Below are 19,844 nucleotides of genomic sequence, written 5' to 3'. Positions count from 1 at the left end.
CGGCGGAACTGATAGATCCCCCTGCCTCTGCCGCCAAAAAACATGTGGCGGGGGGGGGGGGGGGGGGGGGGGGGGGGGTTGGTAAATCCCGGCCTATATTTCTATTTGGGAAACCTATCGGAATTTGACAACATCCAGAATAAAACAACTTGACAGGAAGCATCTGCATTAATATTAATGTGAACCTCATTAAACATCACGCTGGGAGAAGAAAGATACGCAAAGTCAACGTCTTAAGGCATCATGGCTTCCAATACAACAGGTTTGTTGAGGACCAAGAAAGAAGGATTTTATATTAGCCAGTAAATTAAACTTGTCTTGGAGCTTGTACTGCGTTATTTTAATAAAGGAACAGAATCAATAATGGGATTGAAGCAGACAATCCAATACTCAGCATCACATTCAGTTCTGTGTATTCATTAACAGTGCACAACACCGTATCAAACTAATTAAAAACTGTATTCAGCTTATGTAATATACAATGACTTATGCAGAGCTTTGGATATTTTCACATAGAAAATGTCTCTTTCTCACATCCCCCAACTTGTGCAATTGTATATTGTGAAATTGATTTTCTAATCTTGAATGTGATTAGTTCACAAAGTTCCCAAAGTGCTAAATGAGATAGATTTTGACTTTGTGCAATTGTGTATATTGGTGCTGGCGAATTGGCAGCCAGTTTTGCTTCTCTCACAATCTTCATTGCCAGCAAAGCCAATAACAAAACGCACATTTATTAATGGGGACTTAATCACCGAGGTGCATACAATGATGCCATATATAAAATTGAAAGAAACATTCCTGCTGATAAATGCACATACAAAAAGTTTTTTTTTTTTTTTAATTTAAAGTACCCAATTCTTTTTTCCAATTAAAGGGCATTTTAACGTGACCAATCCACCAACCTGCACACATTTAGATTGGGGTGAGGCCCACAGACACGGGGAGGATGTGCAAACTCCACACGGACAGTGACCCAGGGCCGGGATCGAACCTGGGTTCTCAGCGCCACGAGGCAGCAGTGCTAACCACTACGCCACCATGTCGCCCACAGACAAAAAGGTTACTGGAATTTCATGGGCCAGTAAGCTAACAGACAAGCCTATTTACAGCCCACAGTACAGAGCTTGCAATGATCAATGGGAACACATGTTCAGGTATCAATTCAGTCACCAAAGATTCTACACAGCATGATGTCAAGATACGATTGGACATAGGGAAGGCTTCTTCATCCCTAGTTTTTATTGGCTAATACTTCTGTTGTTTCATTCTATTCTCTGATTTTAAGATAAAATAAATAAAATAAAAGTAAATTACATTTGCATGGGCAGTTACAGTGCACTACAAGACAGCATGGGATAGCGAGCAGGCTGCTTACACTAACTTGTCCCTATCGTTTTGACGAACAGAAGACATTTTAAGTTTTTTAAAATGTCTACGATTTCTCTTTTTCAACCCACAATGCAGTAGAATTAGAATCCAAGATTTACTTTTACCCAATTTTACAGAGGCTCATCAAACTCCTTATAACAGTACTCATATATTTCCAAAAATACCCAACAACTCAAACATCCTCAACACGAAATACAACCCAACAATATCTTTGTGCAAATTTTAAAAATGTCATATCTCTCTCTGAGTTATTCAGTCCACCATGTTACAACTATGCGGTTTTTCCACATAACCCACAGCAAAGGTGACCCATCATTGGTTGGTAGTGGGATCTACTGGTCCCACCATTGCCAATGGGGGTTCCCATTGAATGCACCCCTCACCGCTGGGAAAACCATGGCAGGGGTGTGCTGTCGGCGGGTTGTGAATGACCAGAAAGTGCCAGCCTGTGTCTTTAAATTTAGGTGAAAACCATGGGGTTCATATGACTATTCCAAAGCCAGGCAAAGAAATCAAGGGGCCTGTGGAGTAAAGTGCAAGGATCTCATACCCAAGAGCAAAAAACAAGGGCAGTTGCACTTACAGTTCATAGACTTGAAGAGAGAGAAGGAAGGTAAAAGAACAGCAGTTGGTGTGGTCAGTAGAGAGAAGAGGCTGCAGGTTCTTTGCGGGCTGACATGCACCAAAGCCAGATGTGGGAGGGAGGAAGAATGTCTCTAGATTCCGCAGCCATCAAAGGAATCAAAGCAGTGGGGGGGTCAGAGAAGTCTTTACTGCTGGTAGTGGATTTCGGAAACTCTCCCGACAACGGAGGAAAGCACCAAGTGCCTGGAGACGGTCACTTTCATTTACTGCTGGTGAAACAGGACAACATGGCGGTATTGGAAGCTGGAAATGACTGTGGACTGTTTACTATAAGGACTGTAATTCTGTGGAGAGTACAATGTTGATAAGTATAAAATATAAGTTGCCATGGGCAGCACGGTGGTGCAGTGGTTAGCATTGCTGCCTCACAGCGCCGAGGTCCCAGGTTTGATCCCGGCTCTGGGTCACTGTCCGTGTGGAGTTTGCACATTCTCCCCGTGTTTGCCTGGGTGTCACCCCCACAACCCAAAGATGCGCAGGTCAGGTGGATTGGCCATGCTAAATTTCCCCTTAATTGGGGAAAAAACCCGAATTGGGTACTCTAAATTTTAAAAAACATATAAGTTGCCTTAAAAAGTGTTTCATTTGTGTTTTTAGTCATTTATCACAACACAAATCTTAAAACGTGAAACCTTGTTGCATCATTCTTTTTAGCTACTAACTAGAAGTTCAAAGCTCTTTTTAAACATCATCAGACTCTTTGGTGATTGTAGTAATACTATAATTTGAGATCATCTTTCTTGTGCCTTTCTATCAATGCAGCTTGTATTTTCTTTTGAAGAGAAGTCTGGAATACCACCCACTAGCCTGCTGTTGTTGTGGCTTGGAGCCAGCATGGTCTTCATATTTCCTTACTAAAATGTCACATTTCTCACCGAGAAACCAAATCATTATCCTGACCCCCAAAAGGGCATTGTTCCAAAGAGCTTTTACAGTAGGAGTTAATTAATAAGAATGATTATGTAAATAGAAGAATGCGGATTCTTTTTTTTTTAAATGCAGTAGAGGACTAAATTTCTGCCCAGACTGTATTTTGGGCACTATACAGGATATAGCTTATTCCAGGATAATCCATAATTGTAATACAGCTGCCTCTCCCATTGACAGATAGACCATAAGACCATAAGACATAGGAGCGGAAGTAAGGCCATTCGGCCCATCGAGTCCACTCCGCCATTCAATCATGGCTGATTTCAACTCCATTTACCCGCTCTCTCTCCATAGCCCTTAATTCCTCGAGAAATCAAGAATTTATCAACTTCTGTCTTAAAGACACTCAACGTCCCGGCCTCCACCGCCCTCTGTGGCAATGAATTCCACAGACCCACCACTCTCTGGCTGAAGAAATTTCTCCTCATCTCTGTTCTAAAGTGACTCCCTTTTATTCTAAGGCTGTGCCCCCGGGTCCTAGTCTCCCCTGCTAATGGAAACAACTTCCCTACATCCACCCTATCTAAGCCATTCATTATCTTGTAAGTTTCTATTAGATCTCCCCTCAACCTCCTAAACTCCAATGAATATAATCCCAGGCTCCTCAGACGTTCATCGTATGTTAGGCCTACCATTCCTGGGATCATCCGTGTGAATCGCCGCTGGACCCGCTCCAGTGCCAGTATGTCCTTCCTGAGGTGTGGGGCCCAAAATTGCTCACAGTATTCTAAATGGGGCCTAACTAATGCTTTATAAAGCTTCAGAAGTACATCCCTGCTTTTATATTCCAAGCCTCTTGAGATGAATGACAACATTGCATTTGCTTTCTTAATTACGGACTCAACCTGCAAGTTTACCTTTAGAGAATCCTGGACTAGGACTCCCAAGTCCCTTTGCACTTCAGCATTATGAATTTTGTCACCGTTTAGAAAATAGTCCATGCCTCTATTCTTTTTTCCAAAGTGCAAGACCTCGCACTTGCCCACGTTGAATTTCATCAGCCATTTCTTGGACCACTCTCCTAAACTGTCTAAATCTTTCTGCAGCCTCCCCACCTCCTCCATACTACCTGCCCTTCCACCTATCTTTGTATCATCGGCAAACTTAGCCAGAATTCCCCCAGTCCCGTCATCTAGATCGTTAATATATAAAGAGAACAGCTGTGGCCCCAACACTGAACCCTGCGGGACACGACTCGTCACCGGTTGCCATTCCGAAAAAGAACCTTTTATCCCAACTCTCTGCCTTCTGCCTGACAGCCAATCGTCAATCCATGTTAGTACTTTGCCTCGAATACCATGGGCCCTTATTTTACTCAGCAGTCTCCCGTGAGGCACCTTATCAAAGGCCTTTTGGAAGTCAAGATAGATAACATCCATTGGCTCTCCTTAGTCTAACCTATTTGTTATCTCTTCAAAGAACTCTAACAGGTTTGTCAGGCACGACCTCCCCTTACTAAATCCATGCTGACTTGTCCTAATCTGACCCTGCACTTCCAAGAATTTAGAAATCTCATCCTTAACAATGGATTCTAGAATCTTGCCAACAACCGAGGTTAGGCTAATTGCCTATAATTTTCCATCTTTTTCCTTGTTCCCTTCTTGAACAGGGGGGTTACAACAGCGATTTTCCAATCCTCTGGGACTTTCCCGGACTCCAGTGACTTTTGAAAGATCATAACTAACGCCTCCACTATTTCTTCAGCTATCTCCTTTAGAACTCTAGGATGTAGTCCATCTGGGCCCGGAGATTTATCAATTTTTAGACCTCTTAGTTTGTCTAGCACTTTCTCTTTTGTGATGGCTACCATATTCAACTTTGGCCCCTGACTCTCCGGAATTGGTGGGATATTACTCCTGTCTTCTACTGTGAAGACTTACGCAAAGTACTTATTTAGTTCCTCAGCTATTTCCTTGTCTCCCATCACAAAATTACCAGCGTCATTTTGGAACGGCCCAATGTCAACTTTTGCCTCCTGTTTGTTTTTAATGTATTTAAAGAAACTTTTACTATCATTCCTAATGTTACTGGCTAGCCTACCTTCATATTTGATCCTCTCTTTCCTTATTTCTCTCTTTGTTATCCTCTGTTTGTTTTTGTAGCCTTCCCAATCTTCTGACTTCCCACTACTCTTTGCCACATTATAGGCTTTCTCTTTTGTTTTGATGCATTCCCTAACTTCCTTTGTCAGCCATGGCTGCCTAATCCCCCCTCTGATAACCTTTCTTTTCTTTGGGATGAACCTCTGCACTGTGTCCTCAATTACTCCCAGAAACTCCTGCCATTGCTGTTCTACTGTCTTTCCCACTAGGCTCTGCTCCCAGTCGATTTTCGTCAGTTCCTCCCTCATGCCCCTGTAGTTACCTTTATTTAACTGTAACACCTTTACATCTGATTCTACCTTCTTTCTTTCAAATTGGAGATTGAATTCTACCATATTATGATCACTGCCTCCTAAGTGCTCCCTTACTTTAAGATCTTTAATCAAGTCTGGCTCATTACATAACACTAAGTCCAGAATGGCCTGTTCCCTCGTGGGCTCCATCACAAGCTGTTCCAAAAAGCCCTCCTGTAAACATTCAATGAATTCCCTTTCCTTGGGTCCACTGGCAGCATTATTTACCCAGTCCACCTGCATATTGAAGTCCCCCATGATCACTGTGACCTTGCCTTTCTGACATGCACTTTCTATTTTGTGGTGCATTTTGTGCCCCCGGTCCTGACCACTGTTAGGAGGCCTGTACATAACTCCCATTATGGTTTTTTTGCCTTTGTGGTTCCTCAACTCTACCCACACAGACTCCACATCATCTGACCCTATGTCATTTAGTGCTATTGATTTAATTTCATTCCTAAATAACAAGGCAACCCCGCCCCCTCTGCCCACCTCCCTGTCTTTTCGATAGGTTGTGAATCCCTGGATGTTTAAATGCCAGTCCTGAACCCCCTGCAACCATGTCTCTGTGATGCCTACCACATCATACCTGCCAGTCACAATCTGGGCCACAAGCTCATCTACCTTGTTCCGTACACTGCGCGCATTTAAATATAGCACCTTTAATTCTCTATTGACCGTCCCTTTTTGTTTTCTTAGTGTGGTGGACCTTGGTTTACTGAGCCTTTCCATACACTGTCATATTTTGAGAGATGGGGACTATCGTAATCTCTCCCGAGTTCTGTCTTTTCGTGCTTTTTTGTATTCCTAAGCAGCTACGCTTCCCACTGATTACTTCACCTCTTGGTTCCCTGACTTTCCCTTCCCCCCCAATCTTTAGTTTAAAGTCCTATTGACCACCCTATTTATTCTTTTCGCCAGAACACTGGTCCCAGCTCGGTTCAGGTGGAGACCATCCCAACGGTATAGGTCCCCCCTGTCCCAAAATTGATGCCAGTGTCCCATGAAACGGAACCCCTCTTTCCCACACCACTCTTTCAGCCACGTGTTAACTTCCCTTATTCTTGCCTCCCTATGCCAATTTGCACGTGGCTCGGGCAGTAATCCGGAGATTATGACCCTTGAGGACCTGTTTTTTAATTTGAATCCTAGCTCTTTATAATCTCTAAACAGGTCCTCTTTCCTAGACTTGCCTATGTTGTTGGTACCGACATGGACCACAACAACTGGATCCTCCCCCTCCCTCTCCAGTATCCTTTCAAGCCGGTCAGAGATGTCCCGCACCCTAGCACCGGGCAGGCAACATACCATGCGGGACTCTTTATCCTGCTCACAAAGGATACTATCTATCCCCCTGATAATAGAATTCCCTACAATTACAACTTGCCTATTTACTCCCTCCCCTTGAATGGCCTGCTGAACCATGGAGCCTTGGTCAGCTGACTCATCCTTCCTGCAGCCCTGTTCGCCATCCACACAGGGAGCAAGTGCCTCATACCTGTTGGACAGAGTCAAGGACTGAGGCTCCTGAGTTCCTGACTGCTGGTTCCCTTTACCTGCCTGACTTGCAGTCACACCCTGCTGTCCCTGGCCACTGGCAGGATTTAAACTACTTACTCTGACAGGTGTGACTGCCTCCTGAAACACAGTGTCCAGGTAAGTCTCCCCCTCCCGGATGTGCCTCAGTGTTTGAAGCTCAGACTCCAGCTCATCAACTCTGAGCCAGAGCTCTTCGGGCAGCCAACACTTACTGCAGATGTGGTCGCTGCAGCTCGCAATGGGATCTGCCAGCTCCCACATCAAGCAGCTCAAGCACATCACCTGACCAGCCATCACTAATTAATTAATAGTTTAATTTAAGTTTATGAGTTTAGCTGTGTTTTTTTTTTTTAAATTTGGGGCAGATTTGCTATCAACCACTCAGATCACAGCTTCCCTCTTTTGGGGAAAAAAACTGGAAAACAGGAAGTTTCCGTTAGGTTTTTATACTCACAAAGACTGCTCCTCCTCCTCCGAACGGCTCCCGAAATTAGGCCCGAAGAAAGAGAGAACAAAACAGTAGGGAAAAAGCACCTTATCCCATTCTTCACCGAATTACCTCACTGCACCAAATTACCAAATTCTCACTCGGTCTGTATCTCTCTCACTCAGGCTGTGTCTCCTTGACCTGCGCAATGCTTACTAATGTGTGCTTTCTGTCTGTCTTTTATACAGACTTTAGGATGACTCACACTAAAACTTCAAAGAGAAGAATACAATGTGTACCTTTGTGCCCCTTAACAGGCCTCAGGTGACTGCCAGATAACTGCCTCTCAGCAATTAGGGTGGGGGCAGCTTCAGCCAATCAGACACTAATCTACACTGCACTTTTAACTGAAAAACAGCAAAATTAGATGAACCACTTACCTTTCCTGGTTACCTCACTGCACCAAATTACCAAATTCTCACTCGGTCTGTATCTCTCTCACTCAGGCTGTGTGTCCTTGACCTGCGCAAGGACACACAGATCTTTTTCCAGTGACATACAAACAAGCATTTAAGTTGAATACCCTTTTTGTAATCAAAACCTGTGCTTATCTGTCAAATCCACTGCGTCTGGTCACTTGTGCTGAACAATTCGTACACCAACTGATGAACTAGAAATCAATGCCTTCCATTAATAATATATTTATAAGGATCACTAGCACTGCCTAGCAGCCAACTGGTTCTGTATATGGATCACCTACTTACTTCCAGACAATTGTTGTTCCAGTATACAGTGTGTAAAAGCTGTGAACTTTGCTCATTAATCTAACTAATTTAAACAAAGATATGGTGTTGCACTAATGCAGAGGTAGGAACTCATTAGTGATCAAAATACCGGAAGGTTTCTCCACTACCAAGTATTACGCAATAAGATGACAAAGCAAAATCTATCCCTTCTAATTTATGGGGGCATGCATGCCAAGTTCATAAACGGGCAGTCGTGCATAAGATTAGAACAGCCCAGGTCCTTATTCCAAGGCTAGGTTCATGTTATTTCAGTTGAAAGACCATTGGCCCCTGGTATTCATGAGGGCGGGTGGACTCATTAGCATATTTTTGTTCCATTTCCTGTCAGGCAGACAGCCAAATTAGCATCCTGGCCAGCAACAGGAGTATTCAACCACAGCACGAGAGTGGTGATCATGAAGGAGGTAATAGAAGCATGATTGAGATGGGGAAGAAGATCAACAATAAGGAGGGGGGTTTGGGGGGGGCTCAAATGGACATTGGAAATTACATACAAGAACAAATTCTTTAGCTTGGATGTCATCCTGCATAAGCTAAAATGGGGTTCAGGTGACAGATGAAAGCACTAGAATTTTTCTAGTTCAATATCTAGTGTAATATCAAATCCTCAATCAGACCATTTCCTTCCAATTACTTCCAAGTATCTAAATTATCAATTTGACATAATATGGTAACTTGGGATGAACGTAGGATTTTCAGATAGATACTATAGGTATGTAATGCAGTTAACCTGTATTGGTACTGTTTTGAAAGAATCCCGGGTTGACAGATTGTGTTAGTAATAAACCTTGTTTTAATATATCCTATCCCTATTTCTTCCATGAGATTACTCCTGGAGTGAGGTATCCTTTCCTCACTGTCTTACAAAATTAAAATAAAATATTGGGGGTTTTTGTCCACTTTCCTAGACAACGTTGGGGTCTGGTCCAGGATCTTAATAGTTTTGAAGGGAAAACGTTACAAATTGAATTATCAATGTGATGTAGATACATAATTTCTAGTCAGCATTGTTAGTACTAATAGTTATTACAATCCTAGACCAGACCCCAACAGTGACTAGGATATTGGACCGAAACCCCAATATTTTAGATTATATTAAGATTGTGTGGAAAGAATGATCCACTCAAGGAGTTATTACTTGCAAAAGTAGGGCTTTGGTATTTCTAAAACAAAACTTAAAAAGAATATCTTACAATTACCCACATTAACATAACTATACAATTTGCCATTAAACAACAGAAACATACAGCTCTTAATCCATTTCAAAATCAGCAGGGCATAGAATAATACTTGCTTTATAAAACAGTTTTGGCTCCGGTGGAACCCCTTCAGACTCTGGCTGAATATCTTCAAATAGTTGCTTGAATTAGGTTGTTTCAGCCTCTTATCGTCAGACAAGACTGCTCCACTTTAAAATATTACTCTTTTTAAACTATCCTACTAGGAAGGAATTGTGGACTCGGGGTCAGGCAGATCAGAATTCAGCTCATCTCTCTCTCAATACTTCTCCAAACTCACTGTCTCTCTGCTTTCCTGGGCTCCACCCACTTATTTCCCCAAGCTGAGAAATAAATTATCACTGCTGGCTGCAAAAGCACAGAGGAACCTCCCCAATCTACATTCCTCTGGTCAATTTCACCTGCTGTTTCCTAGAAGTAAAACAAAATCATTTTTTAAAACCATGAGCACTGCAGCCAAACACACTATACCCCCAGACTTTTTTTTAAAAAAATGTTTTTATTAAGGTTTATTCTTTTTATACATAACACGGATGAAAGTAAACATACGCAAAAACTATATGCATCAGTTACAATTTATAGTTTACAGGTGCCCAGCTTTTGACTTGTTCTCCTAACCCCCCCCCCCCCCTGTTCCCCAAGCCGCAAGCCCCCCTCCTCTTCTTGCTATCGGGTATATTTTCTTTGTTCGCTGGTTCATCAGTCCTGAACCTATTGGGTAGCGTAGTGATACATGTTTTACCTCGTGCTAAGTTGTTCTTATTTGCTTATTTCTATTTACAACCTCTCGGTCCAGAGGACGTGCCTCCCCCCACCCCGTGTGGGGTGTGGTTGGGTTCTGTGTCGCCTTGTTCCCTCCCTCTCCTTCTGCTTTGTCTGTGGTACCTCTGTCGGTCCCCCCTCCTCCTGGCTTATTGACTGCTGGCTACAAACAGGTCTTGGAACAGGTTGGTGAATAGCCTCCACATCTCGTGTCAGCCCTCTTCCGACCTCTGGGTGGTGAATTTTATTTCGCCATTTGGAAAAATTCCAACACGTCAACCAGCCAGTCGGCAGCTTTAGGTGGTGCTGATCACCAGCCGAGCAGGATTCTTCAGCGGGAGGCAAAGGCTAGGGGGCCGGCCCTCCACCCCATTGAGGGTTCTGGTGTTCTGATACCACCAAGACTGCCTATTTTGGGCATGGTTCCACCCTCACCCCACAACCTTTGACATCGCCTGGAAGAAGCTGCCCAGAACCTGACAAGTTTGGGGCATGCCCAGAATATGTAGGCGTGGTTGGGCTGGGCCTCCCTGGCACTGTCCACATATGTCCTCCCCCTTCGGGAAGAACCTGCTCATCCGAGTTACCCCCAGGCTTTTAACTCTTAACTTGTCCTAATATTTAGATGCCAATATTCATAAATTCTTCCAATCGTCACAAGATGGAGGTGAATAGAAGTTTTAAATTCAGGATATAGCGTGGAGAAATAATATTTGATGTCACTCCCAGTAAAGACATGTCATATGCCTAACTTTTAAGATACAATTAACTGGTTTTATTTTAATAACCATAAGCTTGTGCAAAAACATTTTGTCATTTCTGCACAGGCAAAGAACCAACTCAAGTCTCTGGAAAGTGATTAAAATGTAAACGTGAACGAGTGTATGGCTATCCCGTTAAAAGATATTCAGAGTGTCACTCGTGGAACTTACAGATTTTATTTCAGGGTATTTACCAAAGCTGAAATTCAATGGTCAACCCAGGCTCATTATCTGTGGAACTCAAAACTTAACAGAGGCATGGAGAAACTAGTTCATCACATGTAGATGCAAATTGCCAACATTCATCTTTCATTGTGTAGCAATGGCTTCAACTTTGAATCATTTGTGCATTGACCATGTGGTAACCTGATCAAAACTGACTTCAGATAGCACCACTTATTATTCCAATGGCCAGCCATGGGCAAATGAGTCTGGGGACTAACAAGACACAAGAGGGACCATCATCCAACAAGACGACAGGCACCCTGCTCAATACAATCATTCCCAGATAGTGAGAAATTGACTAATTTATCTTCACATGCAAAGATGCATCTTTATGAAACCTCAGCTACAACTCCATGTGGAACCAAGAAGTTTGCAATCCCCTTTTTGATCTTCAAAGATCCGCAAAAGAAAACACATCAGGCCTGCAACACTTGGATCTTAAAATATTAATTTAAAAACATGATTTGCTTTTTTGTGATTCTGTTAAAACCCAAATGCAAGCTTTGACTCTAGAATTCATCTTTACTTGAATGTATTTGTTGGTGTCAGAGAAAATGAATGTTTTCATTACTTTTACATTTTTAAAAATAAATTTACAGTACCCAATTCATTTTCCTTTTCCAATTAAGGGGCAAATTAGCGTGGCCAATCCACCTAGCCTGCATATCTTTGGGTTGTGGGGGCAAAACCCACGCACACACGGGGAGGATGTGCAGACTCCGCACAGACAGTGACCCACGCCGGAATCGAACCTGGGACCCTGGAGCTGTGAAGCAATTGTGCTATCCACAATGCTACCGTGCTGCCGTAATGGTGTTGGGGAAACTGATGGGATTGGAGGCCGATGGGGAATTCCCAGGGCCTGATAATCGACATCCCAGAGTACTCAGGGAAGTGGCTGGAGAAACAGTGGATGCATTGATAGTCATCTTCCAAGATTCTGTAGATTTGGAACAGTTCCTACAGACTGGCGGGTAGCTAATTTAACCCCACTATTCAAGAAGGGGGGGGTAGAAGGGTGGCACAGTCGCACAATGGTTACAACTGCTGACTCACGGCGCTGAGGACCCAGGTTCGATCCTGGCCTCGGGTCATTATCCGTGTGGAGTTTGCACATTCTCCTCATGTTTGCTTGAGTTTCACCCCCACGACCCATAGGTGTGCAGGGTAGGTGAATCGGCCACACCAAATTTGCCCTTAATTGGAGAAAAAGAATTGAGTACTCTATAAAGATATTGAGTTGGTTAGGATTGTATTCGCTGGAGTTCAAAAGAATGGGGGGGGGGGGGGGGGGGGGGGGGGGCGTGTGAGAGAGAGAGAGAGAGAGAGAGAGAGAGAGAGAGAGAGAAACCTCATAGAAACAAACATATAAAATTCTAACACGGTAGGTACAAGAAGGACATTTGGGGCAGCACAGTAGCATTGTGGATAGCACAATTGCTTCACAGCTCCAGGGTCCCAGGTTCGATTCCGGCTTGGGTCACTGTCTGTGCGGAGTCTGCACATCCTCCCAGTGTGTGCGTGGGTTTCCTCCGGGTGCTCTGGTTTCCTCCCACAGTCCAAAGATGTGCAGGTTAGGTGGATTGGCCATGATAAATTGTCCCTAGTGTCCAAAATTGCCCTTAGTGTTGGGTGGGGCTACTGGGTTATGGGGATCGGGTGGAGGTGTTGACCTTGGGTAGGGTGCTCTTTCCAAGAACTGGTGCAGACTCGATGGGCCGAATGGCCTCCTTCTGCACTGTAAATTCTATGATTTCAGATGGTGGCGGTGTCCAGAACCAGGGGTCACAGTCTGAGGATACAGTGTGGGCCATTTAGGACAAAAATTAGGAGAAATTTCTTCATCCAGTGAGTGGTCAACCTGTGGAATTCACTAACTCAGAAAATAGTTGAGCCCAAATCATTAGTATGTTTTCAAAAAACAATTAGATATAGCGCACTTGGGGTGAAGGGGATCAAAGGATATGGGGGGGGGGGGGGATGCGGGACCAGGCTATTGAGTTGAATGATCATAATGAATGGGGGGGGGGGGGCAGGCTTGAAGGGCCAAATGGCCTCATCTGCTCCTATGTTCTATGTTTCTACGTCAGTTGGTAAAGATGGTCTCATAATCCACTTATTGAAAACTACAACAATGATGGACCTTTTTCATTCAGATAAGGGTCCAATGTTATGGGATGTGTCTTCTAATCAAACTGAGAATGATAGAAACCTACTGCCATACATTATATTGGGTTACATGTTTGGCTTTAGGAATCAAACCAATGACTGCATCAAGGTGAGAAGGCACTGTGTTCACAGATTTGAATTTCACATATTAAATGTTAAATGGCATTTAAAATCAAAATATAGGACTATAGATTAACATGCAGTTGAAATTCTAAATACAAATTTTGTGACACTGGCAAACAACACCCCAACAAATTTCAAGAGGAGAAGGAATAAACTATGCTTTGTAGTGTTTATTTTTGAGAATGCAATGGTAGAGATTTCAACCCCAATTATAGTAATAGAAGATGTTTGTAGTCACTAAAAGAATACAACTCCTGTCAAGGTACTTAAGTCATCCTCAGGAGGCAAACTAGATTAAAGAAACAATATAACTGAAAATGAGTATTTTATTTTTTCCTCAAAAAATAAATTCTTATGGTGTAAAAATTACATATTCTCTGTATTCTATTCAATTATATGCAGTAATGAAAGAGTAATGAATATCAATTTTCAGCTTGCTCATGACCCAAGGTCAACACCTCCACCCTATCCCCATAACCCAGTAACCCCACCCAACACTAAGGGCAATTTTGGACACTAAGGGTAATTTATCATGGCCAATCCACCTAACCTGCACATCTTTGGACTGTGGGAGGAAACCAGAGCACCCGGAGGAAACCCACGCACACACGGGGAGGATGAGCAGACTCCGCACAGACAGTGACTCAAGCCGGAATCGAACCTGGGACCCTGGAGCTGTGAAGCAATTGTGCTATCTTCAAAAGTTCACTAGGTTACACACTGCAGCACATCAGGTGTCAGATCCACTCCTCAGATCGAAGCATAAGTAATTTACAAACGGGTAGTACACTCACAAATTGAGTAGCTGTTGATACATTCTAAAATCTTTAAATTATTTAGCTTCTTTACTTCCTCATGAAACAAAAAAACCATTGCATCACTTATCTTCCAATATATAAGGAGCTTCAATAGTTTTACTTGAAATATTGTTCACATTTTTCACAGACTTTAAAATAAAATAATGACATTACAACTTCAGAGATTTACAACCCAACTTAGTCCACACAACTGGGAAGAGCACTGCATTTCTTGTACCCAATGTGCTTCTTCCTTGAATTATTAAATCCTGTGATCAGCTGGGTGAAGACTTACACAATCTTAGGTCCAATTCCTGAATAGCCCGCTACAAATGTGCATGTTTATGTTGTGTAAAGACTTAATTGCATTTCCAATGAAATTGAATAGTCTGCCAATATTCACACTTCGGGCTCACACCTGAATCTTTCGATCAGTGGCAGTCACCGTTTCCACTCCCCAGCGCCACAAAAAAACCCTGCTCCACATTTTGGACCAGATCTTCCAACCCGGTTTGTTCAGAAATGCAGAGTGGTTTTTCATTTGAACTGCCTCCTCATTGAACTGCACTGTTGGTGAAGATAAGCCAGACACCGGGCGGGATTCTCCAATCAGGCGGCTAAGTGTCGACACCGGCGTAAAAACGGGTGTTTTATACTCTGGTGTCGGCGCCCGTTCCGGGACCCCATTTTCCGGCCCACAGAGGGCTAGCACAGCGCTGCAGCTGCCGATCCCAGCGTGATCCCGGCGCTGCGGGGTCCGTGCATGCGCAGTTGGGGCGGCGCCAACTAGTGCACGCGCAGTGGTCTTCTTCCCCACGCCGAGCCTGACACCAAATAGCGCAGGGCTACAGGAGCCGGCGCGGAGGAAAGGAGGCCCCCAGCCAGAGAGGCCGTCCCGCCGATTGGTGGGCCCCGATCGCGGGCCAGGCCACTACGGAGGCCCGCCCGGAGTCGGAACCCCCTCCCCTTCCGCCCCACAGGCTGCCCCCGGACCCTTCAGCGGCGAGGTCCCGCCGGCTCAGTGGATGTTAGAACGGCGCCGGCGGGACTCGGATTTTTTGTGACGGCCGTTCGGCCCTTCCAGGATAGAGAATCGGCGTGCCGGCCCGGGCCAGAGAGTAGGCGCATACCCCGACCGGTGCCGCGCCGGCGCTGATTCTCCGCTCTGCGGAGAATTGCGTCCCAGCGTCGGGGCGGTGTGTGGCGCTTTTCGCGTGGCGCCACGCCAATTCTCTGACCTGGCGGGGGTCGGAGAATTCCGCCCACTTTTTTTACAGCATTAGCTGCTGCATTCTGCTCAGTGTTCACAAAGGCACTGGAAAGCTTTGGGTCACTTAAACAGCGTTTCAGCACAGTTTGAGGGGTGTGGGTGGGCTGGTTGGTGGTTGGGGTTTTACTGTTCATGTTGATACGAGTTGGGCTGGGGTAATGGTGCAACAGATGGTTAGATAAGGGGGCTATCCTCTGTTCGGTTTTCATGTTTATTCTAATTTTCGGGCTTAGTAGTTGTTGGTGAAGTTGTCTTCCCTTGGTTAGATTTTGATTTGTATGGTTGGGCATAAGAACCAAGGGAGAGGGGGCGAGCTGCGACTTGTTGGGCAGTTAAGTGTGATGGGTCCAGAACGTCTGAGGGTGGTGAAAAGAGGAGAGGGGGTACTGGGAGGCGATTAATGGAGGCGGCAGGCTGTCTGCTAACTTGGGGGTGGGGGGAAGAACTAACAGTGACCAGGAATCTTTCTTTGTTTCACCTTTTGGGGCCGACCTGATAGAAATCTTCAAAATTATGAGGGGCATGGACAGAGCGGATAGTCAGGAGCCTTTTCCCAGGGTGGAAGAGTCAATTAATAGAGGACATAGGTTTAAGGTGAGAGGGGTAAAGTTTAGAGGAGATGTGCGAGGGAAGCTTTTTTTACACAAAGGGTAGTGGGTGTCTGGAACTCGCTGCCAGAGGAGGTGGTGGAAGCAGGGACGATAGTGATGTTTAAGGGGCGTCTTGACAAGTACATGAATAGCATGGGAATAGAGGGATACGGGCCCCAGAAATGTAAAAGGTTTTAGGTTAGACGGGCACCATGGTCGTCGCAGGTTTGGAGGAGCGAAGGGCCTTTTCCAGTGCTGCACTTTTCTTTGTTCTTTGTTCAGACGTGAATGGGTGGTATGTTATAGTAATGGGGGTATTAGAAGGGAAACAGGTGGTGTTGGTGAAAGTGTATGCTAATATTTTTTAAATTCCTTTTTTAAAAAATTTAATGTAACCAATTCTTTTTTTTCTAATTAAGGGGCAATTTAGCGTGGCCAATCCACCTACCCTGCACATCTTTGCATTGTGGGGGGTGGGACCCACGCGGACACGAGGAGAATGTGCAAACTCCACACGGACAGTGACCTGGGGCCGGGATCGAACCTGGGTCCTAGGTGCCGTGAGGAAACAGTGCTAACCACTGCGCCACTGTGCTGCCCCAACTCGATGTGCTAATTAAATGAAGCCTTCAATGTGTTTTGAAAGGAGACGGACAAGCACAATATAACTCCAATAAGCAAAGTTCACACATTTAAGAACAAATTAGCGTAACGCCTGGACAACATTAGAAAAACTGCACAATACAAGGTTGGCTTTGTTCAGCAGAAAGTATTAAGACATAATTCAACATTTCCCTTGGGATTTATGTTCAGAACTTAAGTGATATCAGTGCAGTTTCTGATTCGGCACTTTTGTCAGAATTGCACCATCACAGAGAAAGTGAATGAAGGACCAACTAGAGCAGACATCATGGGTGAAATTCGCCGGAAACGGCGCGATGTCCACCGACTGGCGTCCAAAACGGCGCCAATCAGACGGGCATCGCGCCGCCCCAAAGGTGCAGAATGCTCCGCATCTTTGGGGGGCGAGCCCCAACATTGAGGGGCTAGGCCGACGCCGGAGGAATTTCCGCCCCGCCAGCTGGCGGAAACGGCCTTTGCTGCCCCGCCAGCTGGCGCGGAAATGACATCTCCGGGCGGCACATGCGCGGGAGCGTCAGCAGCCGCTGACAGTTTCCCGCGCATGCGCAGTGGAGGGAGTCGCTTCCACCTCCGCCATGGTAGAGACCGTGGCGGAGGCGGAAGGGAAAGGGTGCCCCCACTGCACAGGCCCGCCCGCGGATCGGTGGGCCCCGATCGCGGGCCAGGCCACTGTGGGGGCACCCCCCGGGGCCAGATCGCCCCGCGCCCCCCCCAGGACCCCGGAGCCCGCCCGCGCCGCCTTGTCCCGCCGGTAAGGTAAGCGATTTAATTTACGCCGGCGGGACAGGCAATTTATCGGCGGGACTTCGGCCCATCCGGGCTGGAGAATCGAGCGGGGGGGGGGGGGCGCCAACCGGCGCGGCGCGATTCCCGCCCCCGCCGAATATCCGGTGCCGGAGACTTCGGCAACCGGCGGGGGCGGGATTCACGCCAGCCCCCGGAGATTCTCCGACCCGGCGGGGGGTCGGAGAATGTCGCCGCATTTCTTGCAGAAGTAGATGGTGACTGTTGTGTTATGTAATTTGGAATAACACAAGCTGCCACTTGATGCAGTTTTGAATAAAAGATGCTCTAGACTTTGAAGTGAGTTCAATGTGTTTTATTGAACTATTAGCACAGTTCTCAATAAGTTTGACTCTTTGCTAGTCTAAATGTAGTAACTCAGTCTAACTGAACCAGCCTTGCTCTAAGCCACGTGCTGGGGTGTGATGCTGAGGATACACCCTGTCTCACTCTGTAGATGTTGGTCTGGGGAAAGAGGTGGGGTGAGAGTGCCCCATCCCTTTTATAGTGAGATACCACCCCTGAGTGTCCTGTATGCTCATTGGTCGTGCCCTATTCTATGTGTTCATTAGCTGCAGGTTTGCATATCATGACAGTGACATATAGGGAAAATGATGATCAATGCAGTACTCATCACTTTGAGTGCTTTTGAGAAGTGAGGTAAAAGGAGCGCTCTTCTAACGATGATGATAATCACAGAGGGTCTCTTAAAAACCTGAAAACCAAAACTAAGACATTCAGCTGGATTTTTGTTTTGTTTATTGTCACGTGTACCATGGTACAGTGAAAAGTATTTTTCTGCGAGCAGCTCAACTGATCATTAGATACATGAAAAGAAAAGGAAATAAAAGAAAAAAAATAATAGGGCAACACAAGGTACACAATGTAACTACATAACACTGGCATTGGGTGAAGCATACAGGAGTGTACACATGTCAAGAGTGAAGCTTAGGTGGGTAACAAACCCAAAATTAGGTTAGCTCCTTTGACTCGCTCCTGAATGACTATTTCACATACAGTCTAGTGTATGTGACCTAGTTTTGATATCGTTGTGTTGTGGGTGTGTGTTAAGCTGGCAATAATGAGTTGGAGGAGGCGTGATTTGGAGCTGTGATTGCACACAGTACCACTAGACGGGGCCTGTACTATTCAATAAAGCATAGATTGAAAAGCCTATTTATTTGAATGTGGAACCCACTACCACACATTAGTTCAGGCAAATAGCACAAATGCATTTAAAAAAAAATATTTTGTTTGTTTTTTTCCAATTAAGGGGCAATTTAGCTTGGCCAATCCACCTACCCTGCACATATTTGGGTTGTGGGGGGAGACCCACAGACACGGGGAGAATGTGCAAACTCCACTCAGACAGTGACCCAGGGCCGGGATTGAACCCGGGTCCTTCGCGCTGTGAGGCAGCACTGAACCACTGAACCACCGTGCTGCCCCATCACAGATGCATATCAATGGAAAGCTAGGCATGCACACAAAGTACAGAAGGATATGCAAATGAAGTTGGATAAGATAATGTAGCAGGAGGCTCATGAGAAGCATAAACACTGGCAGGGACTGGTTGGGCTGTATAGCTTATTCCTGTTCTTATAATTTCTGTGGAATATTATAAGGGGGTCAGTTAGCCCAGTTGGCTGGTTCGTGATGCAGAGCGATGCCAACAGCATGGGTCCAATTCCCGGACTGCTGGAGGTTATTAAGGAAGGCTCCACCTTCTTAACCTTGCTCCTCGCCCGAGGTGTGGTGACTCTCAGGTTAAATCACCACCAGTCTATGGTCCTCTGGGGTTGTGCCAACATTTACTATGCAATTTGACAGTTGTGTGTTTTACCTGCCATGAGTTTCCCTTTTCAGTTTCCCACCCTTGAACAGTACTCAATACTACCAAGTTGTCATAAGAGTATAACTACACAAAAATCTTTATTGTATACTTCGAAATATCCCATGGAATTGTTCACCATCATTCAGATTGTGTTCTGTTTTATAATAACAACAGCAGCTTCAATTTGAAAAAAAAAAATCAAAATTTATGAACAAGCCACGGGAGGAGAGATGAAGAGGGGTGCCGAAAGACTGGTCAAAATGATTGCCATCGAGAAAGATTTTGAAAACAGTCAGTGCTGGCAAGGCAGAAAAGGATGATCGTGTAACACTAAGCCATTCAGACCAAAAGATCCCAGATTCAGTTCTCAGTCTGCAGTCTGGTCTGTGACAGGTACGGTACCGTGCAGCACGGTAGCACAAGTGGATAGCACTGTGGCTTCACAGCGCCAGGGTCCCAGGTTCGATTCCCTGCTGGGTCACTGTCTGTGAGGAGTCTGCACGTTCTCCCAGTGTC

General features: G+C 45.2%; 1 protein-coding gene across 2 annotated transcripts in view; it reads right to left on the bottom strand.

The window, feature by feature from the left end:
• setd1ba (SET domain containing 1B, histone lysine methyltransferase a) overlaps positions 1-19,844 on the bottom strand; it is a 255,841-nt gene that overhangs the window by 130,097 nt on the left and 105,900 nt on the right. The window lies entirely within an intron of this gene.

The sequence above is a fragment of the Scyliorhinus torazame genome, chromosome 1 (assembly GCF_047496885.1).
Source record: "Scyliorhinus torazame isolate Kashiwa2021f chromosome 1, sScyTor2.1, whole genome shotgun sequence".
Lineage (NCBI taxonomy): Eukaryota > Metazoa > Chordata > Chondrichthyes > Carcharhiniformes > Scyliorhinidae > Scyliorhinus > Scyliorhinus torazame.
The sequence above is the reverse complement of the archived record's forward strand: the minus strand, read 5'-3'. Positions and strand labels throughout refer to the sequence as shown.